The following is a 16,772-nucleotide window of genomic DNA, read 5'->3' on the forward strand; positions in this document are numbered from 1 at the left end:
AAAAAATTAGAAAGATATATAACATACCTCATGACAGTGGGTCATGGGTAATTTTATTACTTATTAGTCTTCCACAAATTTTCATTCATTGTGCGCATACCATGATAAGAAAAAAATTTAAACTATTAACTTCCCATTAGGCAATTCGTGTTATCATATGTAATGTTTCTTCTGTGTGTGATACTTTTTTCCTGACTTATAGAGAAGGCAATGGCACCCCACTCCGGTGCTCTTGCCTGGAGAATCCCATGGACGGAGGAGCCTCGTGGGCTGCCGTCCATGGGGTCGCTAGGAGTCGGACACGACTGAGTGACTTCACTTTGACTTTTCACTTTCATGCATTGGAGAAGGAAATGGCAACCCACTCCAGTGTTCTTGCCTGGAGAATCCCAGGGACGGGGGAGCCTGGTGGGCTGCCATCTCTGGGGTAGCGCAGAGTCAGACATGACTGAAGCGACTTAGCAGCAGCAGCATATTTTTGAAATTGTACTTATTCTTCAAAGCACAACTGAAAAGTAGTCCTCTCAAAATGTATTTATAATACATAGAGTGCAAATAAATAAACTAATATCTCCAAAGTTAATTATTTTGTTAAGGCTTCCCTGATTCCCTCAGTGCCGAGCAGAATTAATACATTTTAAGGTTTTTTTCCAAGCAGAGTGTGTTTACATTTTTCCATATTTCTCGTAGCTCAGTTAGTAAAGAATCTGCCTGCAATGCAAGAGACCCGGGTTCTATCCCTGAGTCAGGAAGATCCCCTGGAGAAGGAAATAGCAACCCACTCCAGTATCCTTGCCTAGAGAATCCCTTGGACAGAGGAGCCTGGCAGGATACAGTCCATGGGGTCACAAAGAGTCGGACATGACTTAACAACTAAACCACCACCGCAGCAACTCAGCACGGCACAGCTGATGGTGAATGCATTGCCTCTTCCCCTGGACTCCAAATTCTCAGGAGAAGGATTTATAAAATACTTATGATTCTGTTCTCCAAATAACCTCTTACAATAACTTACAAAGAGGGACTATTTCAGTAAACATTTTGCTAAGTTGAAATCTTTTGCTTTTTTAAGAAAAAAATAAAACCTTAGTTATATGTCAAAATCTAGTGAACAAAGTGAAGAAAATTAAAAACTGAGTTGGCAAAGGATATATTTGTCTTTCAAAGGTGACTTTTAAATTTTTTTTCTAGAAAGCCTAAATGTATGGATCTAGTCACTAACATGTTCCATTTCCAGAAATGAGACAAAACAGTGTATATGTGTATTCAGTTCTATATAATTATGTATATTTAAGTTTTTTTCCCCATTTTCCCCATAAAATCTAAACTAGCTTGAGAAGTTATTAGTAAACTACTGCCCTCCACATCTAGTTAAGCATGTAAAGGTTGATGTTCAGTGAACAAAATCTCCACTATAGTCTTTTTATATTTCTGAAAGAAATAGACTGGAGACATAAAGTCTCCAAGATTATTTGCAGTGGAAAAACAGATATTCTGTGCACAAAGACATATTCAAGTTTTAATATTATATGTATACATAACTATTTAAGGCACTTCTATATTATCTTATTAGAAACACATGCAAACCTGTGAGACAGGTAATTTTACTATTAACTACACATTAATGCAGAGGAAACAGTTGACAGGAAGCTATTTAACTAGGACTATTTTATTTTTGGCAAATAGCAACAGTCCGATTGAATTAAGCTGACTTGAGAAAGGCTCTTTATTACAAGGAAACAGGAATGGGATGGGCTTTGCAGGTGGCTCAGTGGTAAAGAATCCGCCTGCGAATGCAGGAGACCTGGGTTCAATCCCTGGGTTGGGAAGATCCCCTGGAGAAGGAAATGGCAACCCACTCCAGTATTCTTGCTTGGGACATCCCGTGGACAGAGGAGCCTGGTGGTATACAGTCTATGGGGTCAAAAAGAATAAGAATGACTGAGCAACTCAGCACACAGCATGCAGGAATGAGCCCAAGAAGCAGCTCTGCGGTCGTCCCCATCACTTGACTACTGTTCCTGAGCTCTCCCTCCATCTCTTGGTGGGACTCTGTCTCTCTGAGCTGTGTGAAAGGTCTGAGACTCCCCTGTGCGGGCCTTGTGGGCATCTGAACCCCGTAAACTGACCACTAGGAAGGCCAGGAGCTGCCAAACAGGACAGAGGCTAATTTTGAGACCTGAACAGATTGTGCAAGGGGAGATGTGCAAACAAACATAGGAGAGACCAGAAGGAAGGCACAGGATGAGAAGAAAAAGATTTATTTTCCCCAAACAGGAAGTTTTCCATGAGGTATGAGGGAAGACCAAACCAGTAAGACCTGAGAACTGCTGGAAGAATCTGGAGGACCAGGTGTTAAGGAACAGTAGAGAATGGTTTGACAACGATGTCAGGTGAGTCAGCATCCAGAAGAGCTCTGAACAGAGGACAGAGCTGCAGGACACAGGTTTTAACCTCATCACACTGTCCTCAACATTTCCGAAAATAGAATCTTAAAGCCTGTGCTGTGCATTTAAAATTGGTTCATTGGGTTATAAAAAGGAAGGGTATCTTAGGTACTGAGATCAGAAACTGAGCCTCCACTGTGATTCCTGTTTAAAATTAGTGGATGGAAGACAGGGCAGCTTCAGACACACAGAGAACATCAAGGTCATGCATCCTGAGTCTCCGCTCTGATTCTGCTTATTTAATTAGCACCGATGGAAACCGCAATTACAGAACTGCAGTGTGTCCCGTTGGCGATTGACTTTATGACAACGTGCCTCCAAACGAAGCTGCCTGTAAAAGACCGCTGCCAACAGCCTGCACATGAAAGTAACAACCGTAAGCGACTGTCACCCACGTTCTTGCCTTGCTGGGAATTAGCTGCTGAAAGGCAGGCCCTGTGTTCAAGGTCATGATTCTGTGACTCAGGCTCGCATTTATCACAGGGCTAAGATAAGACCCACGCGGCCAGGAAAAGGTCAGCTTCAGAAGGGGCATCAGGAGCAGCGAGCCGGCTGGTCTCTCGTGACTATATTATGTGCTCACTCACGTCCTCTACAGCTGCCTCTGAAACCACCTGTCTGTGTTCTTCCTGCTTCTGACAGCAGCATCTCCACCCGCCCAGGGAAACGGCTCCAATTAGGACTGAGCTTCACCTGCCAAGACCTGGCTGAGACATGTCACCGGTCACTGGGAAGCAGAGGAGGCGGTGCCGTTTTCATAAACAAAAAGAACTCTGCTTTCCCAATAGATAATCAACAGCCTTCGAAGAAGGGTTAATGAGAGGCTGTCTGATGGACAGAGTGAATTCAAACGCAAAAGGAAGTGTCAAGAAAAGCAGGCATCTGACTGACGCTGTTATCCAACGTGAAGCGTCAGAACACAACGATCCTCTTTCAGAAATATGTTGAAGCTCTAAATAAAACAGCCCTATTTTAATCAGGTTGTATATTAAAATGGATCTTCCAGTGGGTTGTATCTTTGGATACAGGCTACATATGAGCATCACATAAGAAATTTGCTTTTTTAAAAATTGGAGTTTAGCTGCTCTGCAATGTTGTATTGGTTTCTGCTGTACGACGAAGTGAACCAAGTATATATATACATATATCCCGTTCCTCTTGGACCTCCCTCCTACTTCCCTATCCCACCCGTCTAGGTCACCACACACATACAAATACACACACACACACACACACACACACTGCAGAGATTCAAGTGACATATCAGAGGCAAAGTAGTGGAGGTCCTTTATTCTTGTAATTGATCATTGAATTAAAGCTCTTGTGATCCCATGGACAGTAGCCTGCCAGGCTCCTCTGTCCATGGGATTTTCTAGGCTAGAATACTAGAGTGGGTTGCCATTTCCTTCTCCAGGGGATCTTCCCAACCCAGGAATTGAACCCAGGTCTCCTGAACTGCAGGTAGATTCTTTACCAACTGAGCTATGAGGGAAGGCCTATTAATATCTAATATTGCCTCATAATCAATTTAATACAGAGATCCTGAGAGAGTTGTTTTATAAAAAACAGACAATTTGAAATAGACAGTTAAAATTGCACATCATTGGAGCATCACTGCAAAGAAGTGAAACAACTTTTTAAAAAATAACCTTCCAACTTCTAATGTAAGCACGAAACATTTAAACTCATTCCTCTGCTGACAATAACGCATGATCAATCCCCATTTGGAAAACTCAGAATTTCAAATGTGAGTTTGGAACTCTAATTCTTGCTGAAATAAGTATGACTTCAATTTAAACTATAGGAATAGTTTATTTTACGTTTTTGATGTACTAAATATTATTCATCTCCTTATGATTCAAATTTTTAAAGATTTTATTTAGGTGAAAAGAAACTGGAATTGTGATCAACTGGAAGAAACTGAAATTTCCTTAGGAAATTGCCTCTTTAATTTGCTTTATAGACACACATCTGTCATGAAATATGCATTCATCTACATGCTACCCAAATCATACAAACCATATTTTTAAAAGATTCTTGGAGTGTTGTTTTCATTTCTTTGGCAGTAGAGTAACAGATCTAATTTTAACTAACCTTTTAAAAATCTGATCACCCATAATAAATTATATCCAAAACAGTATAATTCATATTTGTTTGAAAAGTTGTTTTTGTTAATAAACCAAGTATTATTAGCTCTTGAATATTTAAATCAATTCAATAGCTGTTCTGCTTTACTTGTCAGAGTATGTTCAAATTTAAAGTAAAGTAAGTTCATACAAAATTACACAGAAGTTGAAATAATTCTTTGGTTACTTTTTATTAAGAGTTTTCATTATATTTATTTATCCTTTAGTAGTTAATAAATATTTATATAAACACACTAATCTTCCTTAAGATTATCCTTTATTTTCTATTAATATTCTACTTACATATCAAATATTTCAGCCCAAATTAAAATATTTTAACAAAAGACTATAATTCCCAATTATAATTTTTGGAAAAGTTTAATACAGATTAAGCTTTCCTCTAAGACTTTTGTAACTAAAAGTTTCTGCAGTTAAAATAGCAACAAATAGTGAACTTGTCTATATTATGCTTAAGCATTATATAATAATCACTGAGTTTATCTTTTTTTAGAATAATTGACCATATTTTCAAGTCTTCTTTTCCAGGAAGCATATGGTGAAAGTCTTAGAAATATGCTCACGTTTAAGGACAAAAGAGTTTAGAAGTAAGAAAAATTTTAGAACATAGGAATTTTCAAGAAATAAATAGAAAATGAAAATTGAATATGATTTCAGGTAAAAATCTACAAAGTTGCAAAAGCTAGTCATGAATAAAATGCTACTTTATATTTCTTAATGCATATAGTACAATGTTTAAAGCTGAATTATTAACTGGAATATGCCCTTAAGATACTCTGTAGTTGTGTTATATCTCTTTATGATTACATGCAGGTTTTAAGATCAAATTAAGGGTATGCCATTTCTCAACTAAGCTAAAGCAAGAGTATTTAGTTTCTTCCCATAACATTAGGGGGCGACCTTCCCCAGGGGACAGCCTGCCAAGGAGCTCAGTGAGACACAAAGCTCAGAAGAGCAACCTCTGCAATATACCGTCAGTAAAACAATTACCTGATGCTTTTCCCTGATCTCATTCTGTGGCACGAGTGGAATAGAGATAAGCCTGGGCAGTGTTGAGACTAGAGGTCAAGGTGCTTCAGGAACTCCTGAAGCCGCTGATCCGTACATTTGCCAGCCAGACACCTCTTCCCTGGAAGCAGAGGGTGAGGGCAGAGGAAACAGGATATGAAACCCACAGATTTGACTGGGGTTTGTGAGGCTCGTATACGTGAGTGTGCTCCATATTTGTGCTCAGTTGCTCAGTCGTGTCCAACTCTTTGTGACCCCAGGACTGTAGCCCGCCAGGCTCCTCTGTCCATGGAATTTATTGGAGAAGGAAATGGCAACCCACTCCAGTGTTCTTGCCTGGAGGGATCCCAGGGACAGGGGAGCTTGGTGGGCTGCCGTCTCTGGGGTAGCACAGAGTTGGACACGACTGAAGTGGCTTAGCAGCAGCAGCAGCAGTGTAATAATATATTAATATATGACATATATATATATGGAAGATCCCTTGGAGGAGGAAATGGCAACCCACTCCAGAATTCTTCCCTGGGAAATCCCATGGACAGAGGAGCCTGGAGGGCTACAGTCCATGGGGTCACAAAAGACTTGGACATGACTGAGCGACTAACACACACACACACACACACACACATGAAAACATACACATCATGTAGTAAGTGTGAGATAGGAAGGATGCTATGTTGATGACTGAATCAATATTGCATAATTACCCTTCAGTTCAGTTCAGTTCAGTCACTCAGTCATGCCCACTCTTTGAGACCCTACTGCTGCACTCCAGTCCTCCCTGTCCATCAACAACTCCCAGAGTTTACTCAAACTCATGTCCATTGAGTCAGTGATGCCATCCAACCATCTCATCCTCTGTTGTCCCCTTCTTCTCCTGCCTCCAATCTTTCCCAACATCAGGGTCTTTTCAAATGAGTCAGCTCTTCACATCAGGCAGCCAAAGGATTGGAGTTTCAGCTTCAGGGTCAGTCCTTCCAATGAATATTCAGGACTGATTTCCATTAGGATGGACGGGTTGGATCTCCTTGCAGTCCAGGAGACTCTCAAGAGTCTTTTCCAGTGCCACAGTTCAAAAGCATTAATTCTTCGGTGCTCAGCTTTCTTTATAGTCCAACTCTCACATCCATACATGACTACTGGAAAAACCATAGCCTTGACTAGATGGGCCTTTGTTGGCAATGTCTCTGATTGTTAATATACTGTCTAGGTTGGTCATAACTTTTCTTCCAAGGAGTAAGCATCTATTAATTTCATGGCTGCAGTCACTATCTGCAGTGATTTTGGAGTCCCCCAAAATAAAGTCTGTCACTGTTTCCATTGTTTCCCCATCTATTTCCCATGAAGTGATGGGACCAGATGCCATGATCTTAGTTTTCTGAATGTTGAGATTTAAGCCAATTTTTTCACTCTCCTCTTTCACTTTCATCAAGAGGCTCTTCAGTTCTTCACTTTCTGCCATAATTATGGTATTATCTGCATATCTGAGGTTATTGATACTACAAAATTGACTACATTTATATTCACTGCAGAACAAGGGGGATAAAAAGGACAGAAAAGATAGATGGATAACTACTAAAGAATTGAGTACTCATGGTGGATGCTGAAGAGGCTTACAGGGAGCAGCTCTATCCTTTAAGACTCACGTCATGACTACACAATTAATTTGGGAGCTTTATTGGAAAACTACTCGACACTGACTTAAACCACAGTATACAGTTAATGTCTCAGTTTTCACCAGGTACTCAACACACCAATGTGAATGGCTTTAGAGGCGTTTACATAAAACAAGTTCAGTTCAGTTCAGTCGCTCAGTCGTGTCCGACTCTTTGCGACCCCATGAATCGCAGCACACCAGGACTCCCTGTCCATCACCAACTCCCAGCGTTCACTCAGACTCATGTCCATCGAGTCCGTGATGCCACCCAGCCATCTCATCCTCGGTCATCCCCTTCTCGTCCTGCCCCCAATCCCTCCCAGCATCAGACTCTTTTCCGATGAGTCAACTCTTCACATGAGGTGGCCAAAGTACTGGAGTTTCAGCTTCAGCATCATTCCCTCCAAAGAAATCCCAGGGCTGATCTCCTTCAGAATGGACTGGTTGGATCTCCTTGCAGTCCAAGGGACCCTCAAGAGTCTTCTCCAACACCACACTTCAAAAGCATCAGTTCTTCAATGCTCAGCCTTCTTCACAGTCCAACTCTCACATCCATACATGACCACTGGAAAAACCATAGCCTTGACTAGACGGACCTTAGTTGGCAAAGTAATGTCTCTGCTTTTGAATATGCTATCTAGGTTGGTCATAACTTTTCTTCCAAGGAGTAAGCGCCTTTTAATTTCATGGCTGCAGTCACCATCTGCAGTGATTTTGGAGCCCCCCAAAATAAAGTCTGACACTGTTTCCACTGTTTCTCCATCTATTTCCCATGAAGTGATGGGACCGGATGCCATGATCTTCGTTTTCTGAATGTTGAACTTTAAGCCAACTTTTTCACTTTCCTCTTTCTCTTTCATCAAGAGGCTTTTTAGTTCCTCTTCACTTTCTGCCATAAGGGTGGTGTCATCTGCATATCTGAGGTTATTGATAATTCTCCCGGCAATCTTGATTCCAGCTTGTGTTTCTTCCAGCCCAGTGTTTCTCATGATGTACTCTGCGTAAAAGTTAAATAAGCAGGGTGACAATATACAGCCTTGATGTACTCCTTTTCCTATTTGGAACCAGTCTGTTGTTCCATGTCCAGTTCTAACTGTTGCTTCCTGACATGCATACAGATTTCTCAAGAGGCAGGTTAGGTGGTCTGGTATTCCCATCTCTCTCAGAATTTTCCACAGTGTATTGTGATCCACACAGTCAAAGGCTTTGGCATAGTCAATAAAGTAGAAACAGATGTTTTTCTGGAACTCTCTTGCTTTTTCCATGATCCAGGAGATGTTGGCAGTTTGATCTCTGGTTCCTCTGCCTTTTCTAAATTCACCTTGAACATCTGGAAGTTCACAGTTCACGTATTGCTGAAGCCTGCCTTGGAGAATTTTGAGCATTACTTTACTAGCATGTGAGATGAGTGCAATCGTGCGGTAGTTTGAGCATTCTTTGGCATTGCCTTTCTTTGGGATTGGAATGAAAACTGACCTTTTTCAGTCCTGTGGCTACTGCTGAGTCTTCCAAATGTGCTGGCATATTGAGTGCAGCACTTTCACAGCATCGTCTTTCAGGATTTGAAACAGCTCAACTGGAATTCCATCACCTCCACTAGCTTTGTTCGTAGTGATGCTTTCTAAGGCCCACTTGACTTCACATTCCAAGATGTCTGGTTCTAGATTAGTGATCACATCATCATGATTATCTGGGTCGTGAAGATCTTTTTTGTACAGTTCTTCCATCAAACAAGTTTAAAAAATGGAAATGTCATTTATTATGCATACATGTATGATTTATACATCTTATACTTATTATATTTATAGTTATACTTACTTCCAACAACTCTGTGAGGCAGGTTTTAATTATTTCAACTGTTTGTGCATAAAAGCTGAGTCTCAGAAGGTATATATGTCAGAACTCAGGAAGTGCCACTTACATACACTCATGCTGAGACTGGAAAACAAATTTTTCTAACTCAAAATCCAGTGAAGTGTACGGACATCTGGCGTAATCCGAAATGCAAAATCTTACATTCTCGGTGACCTGTCTCCCTTACTCATTGCCAGTAGTCTGCTGCTGCTAGTCACCCTACAGGTTGCTGTATGTCTGTGTTGACTCATATCAGTTACTGGGATCTAAGCAGGAGAAATCATCATAGAGGCTGAATTAAGTGGGGCACATGTACAGAGAGTCAGCTTGAGAAAAAAGAGTGGAAGCCAGATACTCTGGGGCAAAGCACCAAACAATTGAAAACAATCCAAGCGTGAGACTCGGTTCTCACCTAGATGCGGCCACCAACCAGCTCTCCAGTCTGGATCATGCCATCAGGACATGACCTTCTCCAGTGAAATGCAGGATACCAGGCCAGGCTTGCATATGTCCTTCCAGTTGTCTAATTATTCAGATGTATGTTTGTCAACGATCTGAAGGATGACATTAATAAAGTGGTTGGAAATTTTGAGATACCACAGTCTGAATCTTGAGGCAGATCTTGAGGCTACCTGTTTAGCTATGAGACTTCTGGGCAGGTTACATGATTCTTTTAAGCACTGGATTGTTCACTTAGGAAGTTAGCGGTAACTACTTTATGGATTAACTGAAAGGATTAGGGACAGTGCAGTCTACTGAGCAAAGTGTCTCAAAGTGGATAGGAGACAGGCAATTATTCTGGGGCTGATCATTAAATGCTTTTGTGATTCAATTGTTTATCTAAAGAGTTCACTGTTACTCCTGAAGATACCTCCAAATCTCCCTTTATAACTCATTCTCATCTTCTTGAGAACTTAGAGTTCATAACACGCAGCTGTCTTTCTGTTTTATCCTTTCAGCAATTTAACAATCAAAGTCAGGACTTGCCTTTCTGTTGTCAAAAAGCAACCTGTCTGATAATAACCTGTCTGATAATCCTACAATATCAGCACCATCCCTCTAAGAAAAAAGCTCTTTTAACTGAAAGAACCTCCTTTTAAAATCACAAGTTCCAGAGAGAGACCCCCTTGAATTTTTTGTTTCGCTTTAGCAGAATCAGTTCATGGGGACAAAGCTGTGCATTTGGAGAGACGGAATTAGGGTTCAGAGGGAAGGATGGAGTGAGAGCCTCAAATGGAGGAGGAAGAAGCATGGATTCTACACTTCTCTGGTCTGTAGAGTAGTTCTCTTCCAACCTCTTCATCTTCCATGTGGACCCAAGTCCAGAACCAGGTGGAAGATGCTTCAGCTTTGGAGATTTGGCTCGAGTTCAAGCTGTCATTCTCCCAGGAACCTATTCCTTGACCTTGAACATAACCTTGAACTTCCAGGACAAAGCTTCTTTTGGTAAGATTGGTGTCACCTCTGACCTACTTATCTAAAAATTTCAAATGTAGTTCAAAGGAGATGATATATATGGAAATGTTTTGCAAATAGAACTCTTTATGCAACAGTGAGATATTTTCAATATTTTAAAACACATCTTGTACTTTTTGCCAACTTCTTGCATTACCCAGTTTCTTCCAATAGTGCCAACTATGGGGGGAACTCGTAAGATTAGACTTCATTATCTTTAGAATTTGGTGTATTTCTTGTGTAAAATTAGTAAGATTGTATGGAAATGCAAATATATGTAAATATCATGCAAATGGAAATTCAATGAGTCGTGTTGAGCTCTCTATAGAATACAAAAAAATAGGCATGGCTCCACTTACAGGAGCAAGCATAAGCCGAAATACAAAGTTTATAGCATAATTAATCATATGCAATATCATATCGGTGGTAAGCTAAATTTCCAGTAAATAAAAAGTGAATTATGAGGCACCTACACTTTTAATTTGATCAGCTGTCTTGGGGTTTGTGATGCATGTTATCAGGGAGTTGGGTGTGTTCTCTTGTATTCAAATTAGGACACATTGGGGTCAGAATGAGCAGCAGAAATAAAATCTAAAAGGGTTCCCAGGTAAACATGTGAAGTCTTTAGTGAATGGTCTCTAAATTGCTTTGATCTGTGATCTACTACAATATCTGTATCCTAATAGATCTTCCATCACACCTGCTGGTATTTAGTATTCTGTAATAAATCATCTTGGACATATTTATTCAGTAGAGGTTTGATGATTACTTAATATGCACAAAATGGGACACAAAATATTAATACAAAGGGGAGGCCTTTGCTCCCATGAAGCTCTTGGATAACAGAGGCAATAAAACAAGAAGAAAACCAAGATTTATACCAATCTTTAAGATTCATGGTATAAAACCAGAATAGGTTCAGGATGGGTTTGAGGAGGTAGTGGTTTGGGATTGGGATATTGAAAGATAAATAAAAATTTTAGCCCTGGTTTATATTTAGAATTTTGTTATAACCTCTTTTCAGAAAAAAATTTCAGACTAATTTGATATCAAGTGGCCTTCATGAAATTTTTGCAGGCTTGGTTTGCTCTTTAAAAAGAGGTCTTATTATTCAATATTCTCTGTGGTCTGTAGATATTCCATTTATTAGACAAATAATTTTTATGTTTTCTTCAGTAGTCATGTTTTCAAACTCTGCAGAAGATGAAAGCCGAGTCCTTTGCTCTTGTAAAGCACGTCCCTTCCAGCCTGTCTGACACACAACACTTCTTCTCTGTGCTAATTGAGCAACAATCTGCTCACCTCCACCACCACCACCTCCTGGCAGTTTTGAGATCTGTTGCTTTTAAGACAGTCATAAATGGGATCACGTGGAGAGACTGAGCATCCCCTATTGCATTTCTGCTCCCAAATCTAAGTAGGAATGTAATTTGATAAATTTTTTTTCAATTCTATGAAATCCTCTATCACATTTATTATTGCTAATTTGGTCGGTGCTGTCATCTAACCTCAAGTATTCCTTTCACGTGACTCTATTAGAGAAACTCTCCATGAGCCCGGGATCAAAAAGAACTTCACTTCTGAGTGACCTGTTTGCTCCAATCATATGGAGAGTTAATTCAAGTAATCACCATGGCTTATCTTTGCTTTGACTGCTGGAGAACTTGCCCTCCATCTGGGACACGATTTTAAGTGGAGTGTCTCTGTGTGATGAGTTTACCCTTAGCTGCGAGTGACCTCCCCTCTCACATTTCTCCACCTAAATGCATCTTTATTTTTTATTGTCTTTTACTGGGTTTTTTTGCCATAAGTATGCTATCTTATTTTTACAATGAACTAAGCAGTTTGCACATACAACTATTGCTTAAATCTCACAAGTTTGCATTGCCCTTATTTTTTATTTTCTCCCTATTTTGTTCCTTCCCCATTCTCAATAATTTATATCTATCTTTTGCCTACATCTATCATTCCTTAAATCAGAATGTTTTGATCAGACGAATAAGCCTTAATAAGCTATAAGCAGGCTTTCCTCTGTGAAGATGGTGGATATTTGTCCTACTGGGGATTCAGGACCTTATTGCCAATACACAGTCTCATATCTGAAGAAAATGTAAGAAGATAATTTTTTCTATCAGGAACAAATGTAGACCAGCCCTTTGGGACATCCAGGTACCAGGAAGATCTTGTGAACTGCTAATTGCTTTAAATACACATCTTGAAAGTGGTCCAGGGGACGATGAGTCTGTACAGCTTCTTATTAGCTGAATCAATATCAGTGCTTTAAAAATTGGCAAGAACATGAAGACCTTGAAGCTTCTTCTTTTACAAGGAAACCAAAATGGAATATTAAATATTTAAAAAGTAGGTCAGACTTAATAAATGCATTTTCAAGTAATCCAGCCTTTAAATTAAGCCACAGTATGGAAGAGATGGATTTGAAATGATCTGCCAGTGGCCACACCAGTCTACGCTGGTGTTCTTATTATGTCAAAATTCTATGTACACAGAAATAGCTTAATGAAAATGGACATCCAAAAGCCACAATAAGGACCCAGAAAATTAAACGCCTAATTCTCAGCAGAGGCAAATGTTCAGAGAGGGTGAGGACTATGCCAAGACTGGTGTCATAAAGTCTGGGGAGCATGGTGACCGAGAAGAGCAGTCGTAACAAGCACACACACACTGTCACCGAGCTGTCAGAATCCCCGTCCTGCCTCCACTGCAAAGTGACAGGATTCTCCCCACTGTGTTGAGAATGATGTTTTCCAGTCGCTGCTAACAGGCTCTGGGAATGGGGTGGTTTTAATACACCCTGGGCTCTGCAATCTTTCAATGTATCAGATCGGAGGATGTGTATCATAACCTTTTCTCTGTCCCCATCGCTGGCATGGTGTTGCTGGCTGCGTGCCATGAAGGTCGTCTTCCTTGGGAGGATGGGCGGGCTGGAGCTGTCAGCGCCTGTCTCTATTTGAGGTGAAGACCAAAAGACGTGGCTGATGCTTGTCTCTTGAATAAAGCAGTAATGAACAAGGCATGGATCAACCCTCTGTTTAATCTCTACCAATCTCCTTCCAGTGCTTGGTGTCAGGCCTGCCAGCCATGCAGCCAGCCCAGCTACACTGAGTTGCTTTAACTTTGATCAGTACAAGTACCTACAAAAAGTACCAGATTCATCCAATGAGAAATACTTCTGGAAATCAACTAGCATTAAGTATTTCTGAATTCTGGGTGTTAGATGTTAGAGCAATCAGGGAGTTTTTGTAATCCTGGCTTAGAAAGAACCATGGTGAGACCTCACTCCAGAGCAGTCAAAACTGAATCTCTACCTTTGGGGCCCAGGCATCTTGTAGTTGGGGCTTCCCAGGTGGTGCAGTGGTAAAGAATCCACCTGCCAAAGCAGAAGGCTCAGGAGACAAGGATTCATTCCCTGGGGTCTGGAAGATCCCCTGGAGGAGGAAATGGCAACCCACTCCAGGATTCTTGCCTGGAGAATCCCATGGTCAGAGGAGCCTGGCGGGCTACATCCACAAGGTCACGAAGAGTCAGACACGGCTGAGCACAGCACAGCATCCTTTCGTAACATGCATCCCAGGTGACCCTAATGTTTAGCAAGAACATTTCAAGTTCTGTTCTAGTGAAGAGGCTCTTTAGCTTCTACTCACTTTCTGCCATAAGAGTGGTATCATCTGCATAGCTGAGGTTGTTGATATTGTTGCTGACAATCTTGATTCCAGTTCGTGATTCATTCAGCCCAGCGCATATACAAAGACAGACTTAAATGTTGTTGACAAGAACTTGTCTACTCTGTAAGAATTATTTTACTTTGTAACCTACTACTGCAAAAGGTAGGCAGTCTATTATTTCCATTTCAGAAAACTCTAAATTTTCTAAAGCAGATCCTTATATTAAAAATGAAACAAACAAACAAACTTTTCCCCAACAACACAGACTCTCTGGAACCACAGAGAATACATTTCACCTCTTTTTCTGAATATAACTGTCAGTATCACAGCTACCCTGTGTTTCTTTTTACAGATGCCTCGATTTTCTTCTGCTTCCAGGCTGTGTGTCCGGAGGAATGGATGCTTCCAAAGAACTCTTGAAATGAACACTTGAAGTGAGGAAAGCCCTGGGTCTGATGGTTAAATGTCCTTCATTACATTTGAGAATGGTGTCTCAGAATACTACCAGTAGACACAGGAGAAAAGCTTTAGGAAAAAAACAGCAAAAGCAAGAAGGCCAACCTTCCACAGGAATATTCCTATGGAACACTGTTTTAACTAAAATTACCATATATGAATTAGGCCACTAAAAATCTGTGGCCCTGAACTGAAGTAAATTTTTTTAATCTTCCAAGTTAATCACCCTGCTTGTTTCAAACTCTTGTCAACTATGGATACATTTGGAAAATACAAAGATTCACAATCCTTCCCTTACATCCCTGTGCTGTTTGAAGCTATAATAAATTAAAAACTCTAGGACCAATAATATTCAGTCTTATTTGCACTCACCAGTCTTCCCATATTTTCAAATTTGATTTTAAAACATTATAGGCTTAATTTTCTAAAAGCTTCACCTTGAGGAAAGTGTAATAAAACATAAAGAGAAGCCAAAGTTCTTAGTTGTAATGCATCTTTTCTTTAGCTGGAAACAACAAGACGATTGTGTGATTTGAAAACAAACACTGACGTATGTTTAGAGTTTAATTATTTACATGGAGTGCACAAAACATAAATAGGGCTTATTATGCTTATCATCTTGCAGATGTGAATAGAAAGCTTCAGAGAGGATAAAAATTTAAGCAACCCAATAAGTGGTGCATCTGTATTGATTTTAATTATTTTAATTCCAAATTGATTAATCTTTCCACATTTTCAAATAAGCCCCCCCAAAAAAGGCATTTCTAATGAGAGAGCTATCATTCTCTCCTCTCAAACCTCAAATGCCTCCTACCTGTGCATTCAAAAAGTGAGAAAAATAATTAATTACTACAGCTTCATGGTGAGAGCTGTGAAGGATATTTAAATGACATATGTCTTTACTGAACTTCCTCAAAGCTGGAGCTATGACGACCCCTTAATATATTTTGTTTTCTATCTTTACATGCACATTTAATTTCCTCTACTAGGTCACTGATGACCACTGATGTCTAGAAAAAAGTACCAACTCATCTTTCCTTGTAAATTATGTATTCATAGATAGACTCATCTATGCAGAACCATGAATTTCAGAGGAGCAAATGGTCCACAAATTCAAGGAGGCAGAGGCTCCCACAAAGGGCTTTCTGTTAAAGGGAGCATCTTGTCCACTTTGTCAGCCACCTGTCTGTTTCAACTGAGAATATCGTCTTTCCTGTCATCTTTAAACTACAATAAACTTTCCTGTATCTTTCATTAGATTCAAGATCCCAGCCACCAGGGGATCAACCTGCTCACCTGTGCTCACCTTCTAGCCCAGGAACCCAGCACTGGATTCCCAGCACTGGGGCCTGCAGTCATGGACACTCAGTTCAGTTCAGTTCAGTTCAGTCGCTCAGTCATGTCCGACTCTCTGTGACCCCATGAATCGCAGCACGCCAGGCCTCCCTGTCCATCACCAACTCCCGGAGTTCACTCAGACTCACATCCATCGAGTCAGTGATGCCATCCAGCCATCTCATCCTCTGTCCTCCCCTTCTCCTCCTGCCCCCAATCCCTCCAGCATCAGAGTCTTTTCCAATGAGTCAACTCTTCGCATGAGGTGGCCAAAGTACTGGAGTTTCAGCTTCAGCATCATTTCTTCCAAAGAAATCCCAGGGCTGATCTCCTTCAGAATGGACTGGTTGGATCTCTTTGCAATCCAAGGGACTCTCAAGAGTCTTCTCCAACACCACAGTTCAAAAGCATCAATTCTTCGGCACTCAGCCTTCTTCACAGTCCAACTCTCACATCCATACATAACCACAGGAACAACCATAGCCTTGACTAGACGGACCTGAGTCGGCAAACTCAGTAACCACCTGTTAAACAAATAAATGAATGAACTAAGGAAAGTGCAGACTGGGACACATCATAGGGGTGAGAGAACAGTGCTTCAGTTGGAACCCCAGTTGACCTTTACTTCCATGACGACAAAACTCCTGTCATGAAAACAGAGTGCAGAGGACTCTGAGGAGGGAGAGGGTACACACAAAAGGCAGGATTCCAAATGAAAATGACCCTGATAAATCTC

The sequence above is a fragment of the Capra hircus genome, chromosome 11 (genome assembly GCF_001704415.2).
Source record: "Capra hircus breed San Clemente chromosome 11, ASM170441v1, whole genome shotgun sequence".
Lineage (NCBI taxonomy): Eukaryota > Metazoa > Chordata > Mammalia > Artiodactyla > Bovidae > Capra > Capra hircus.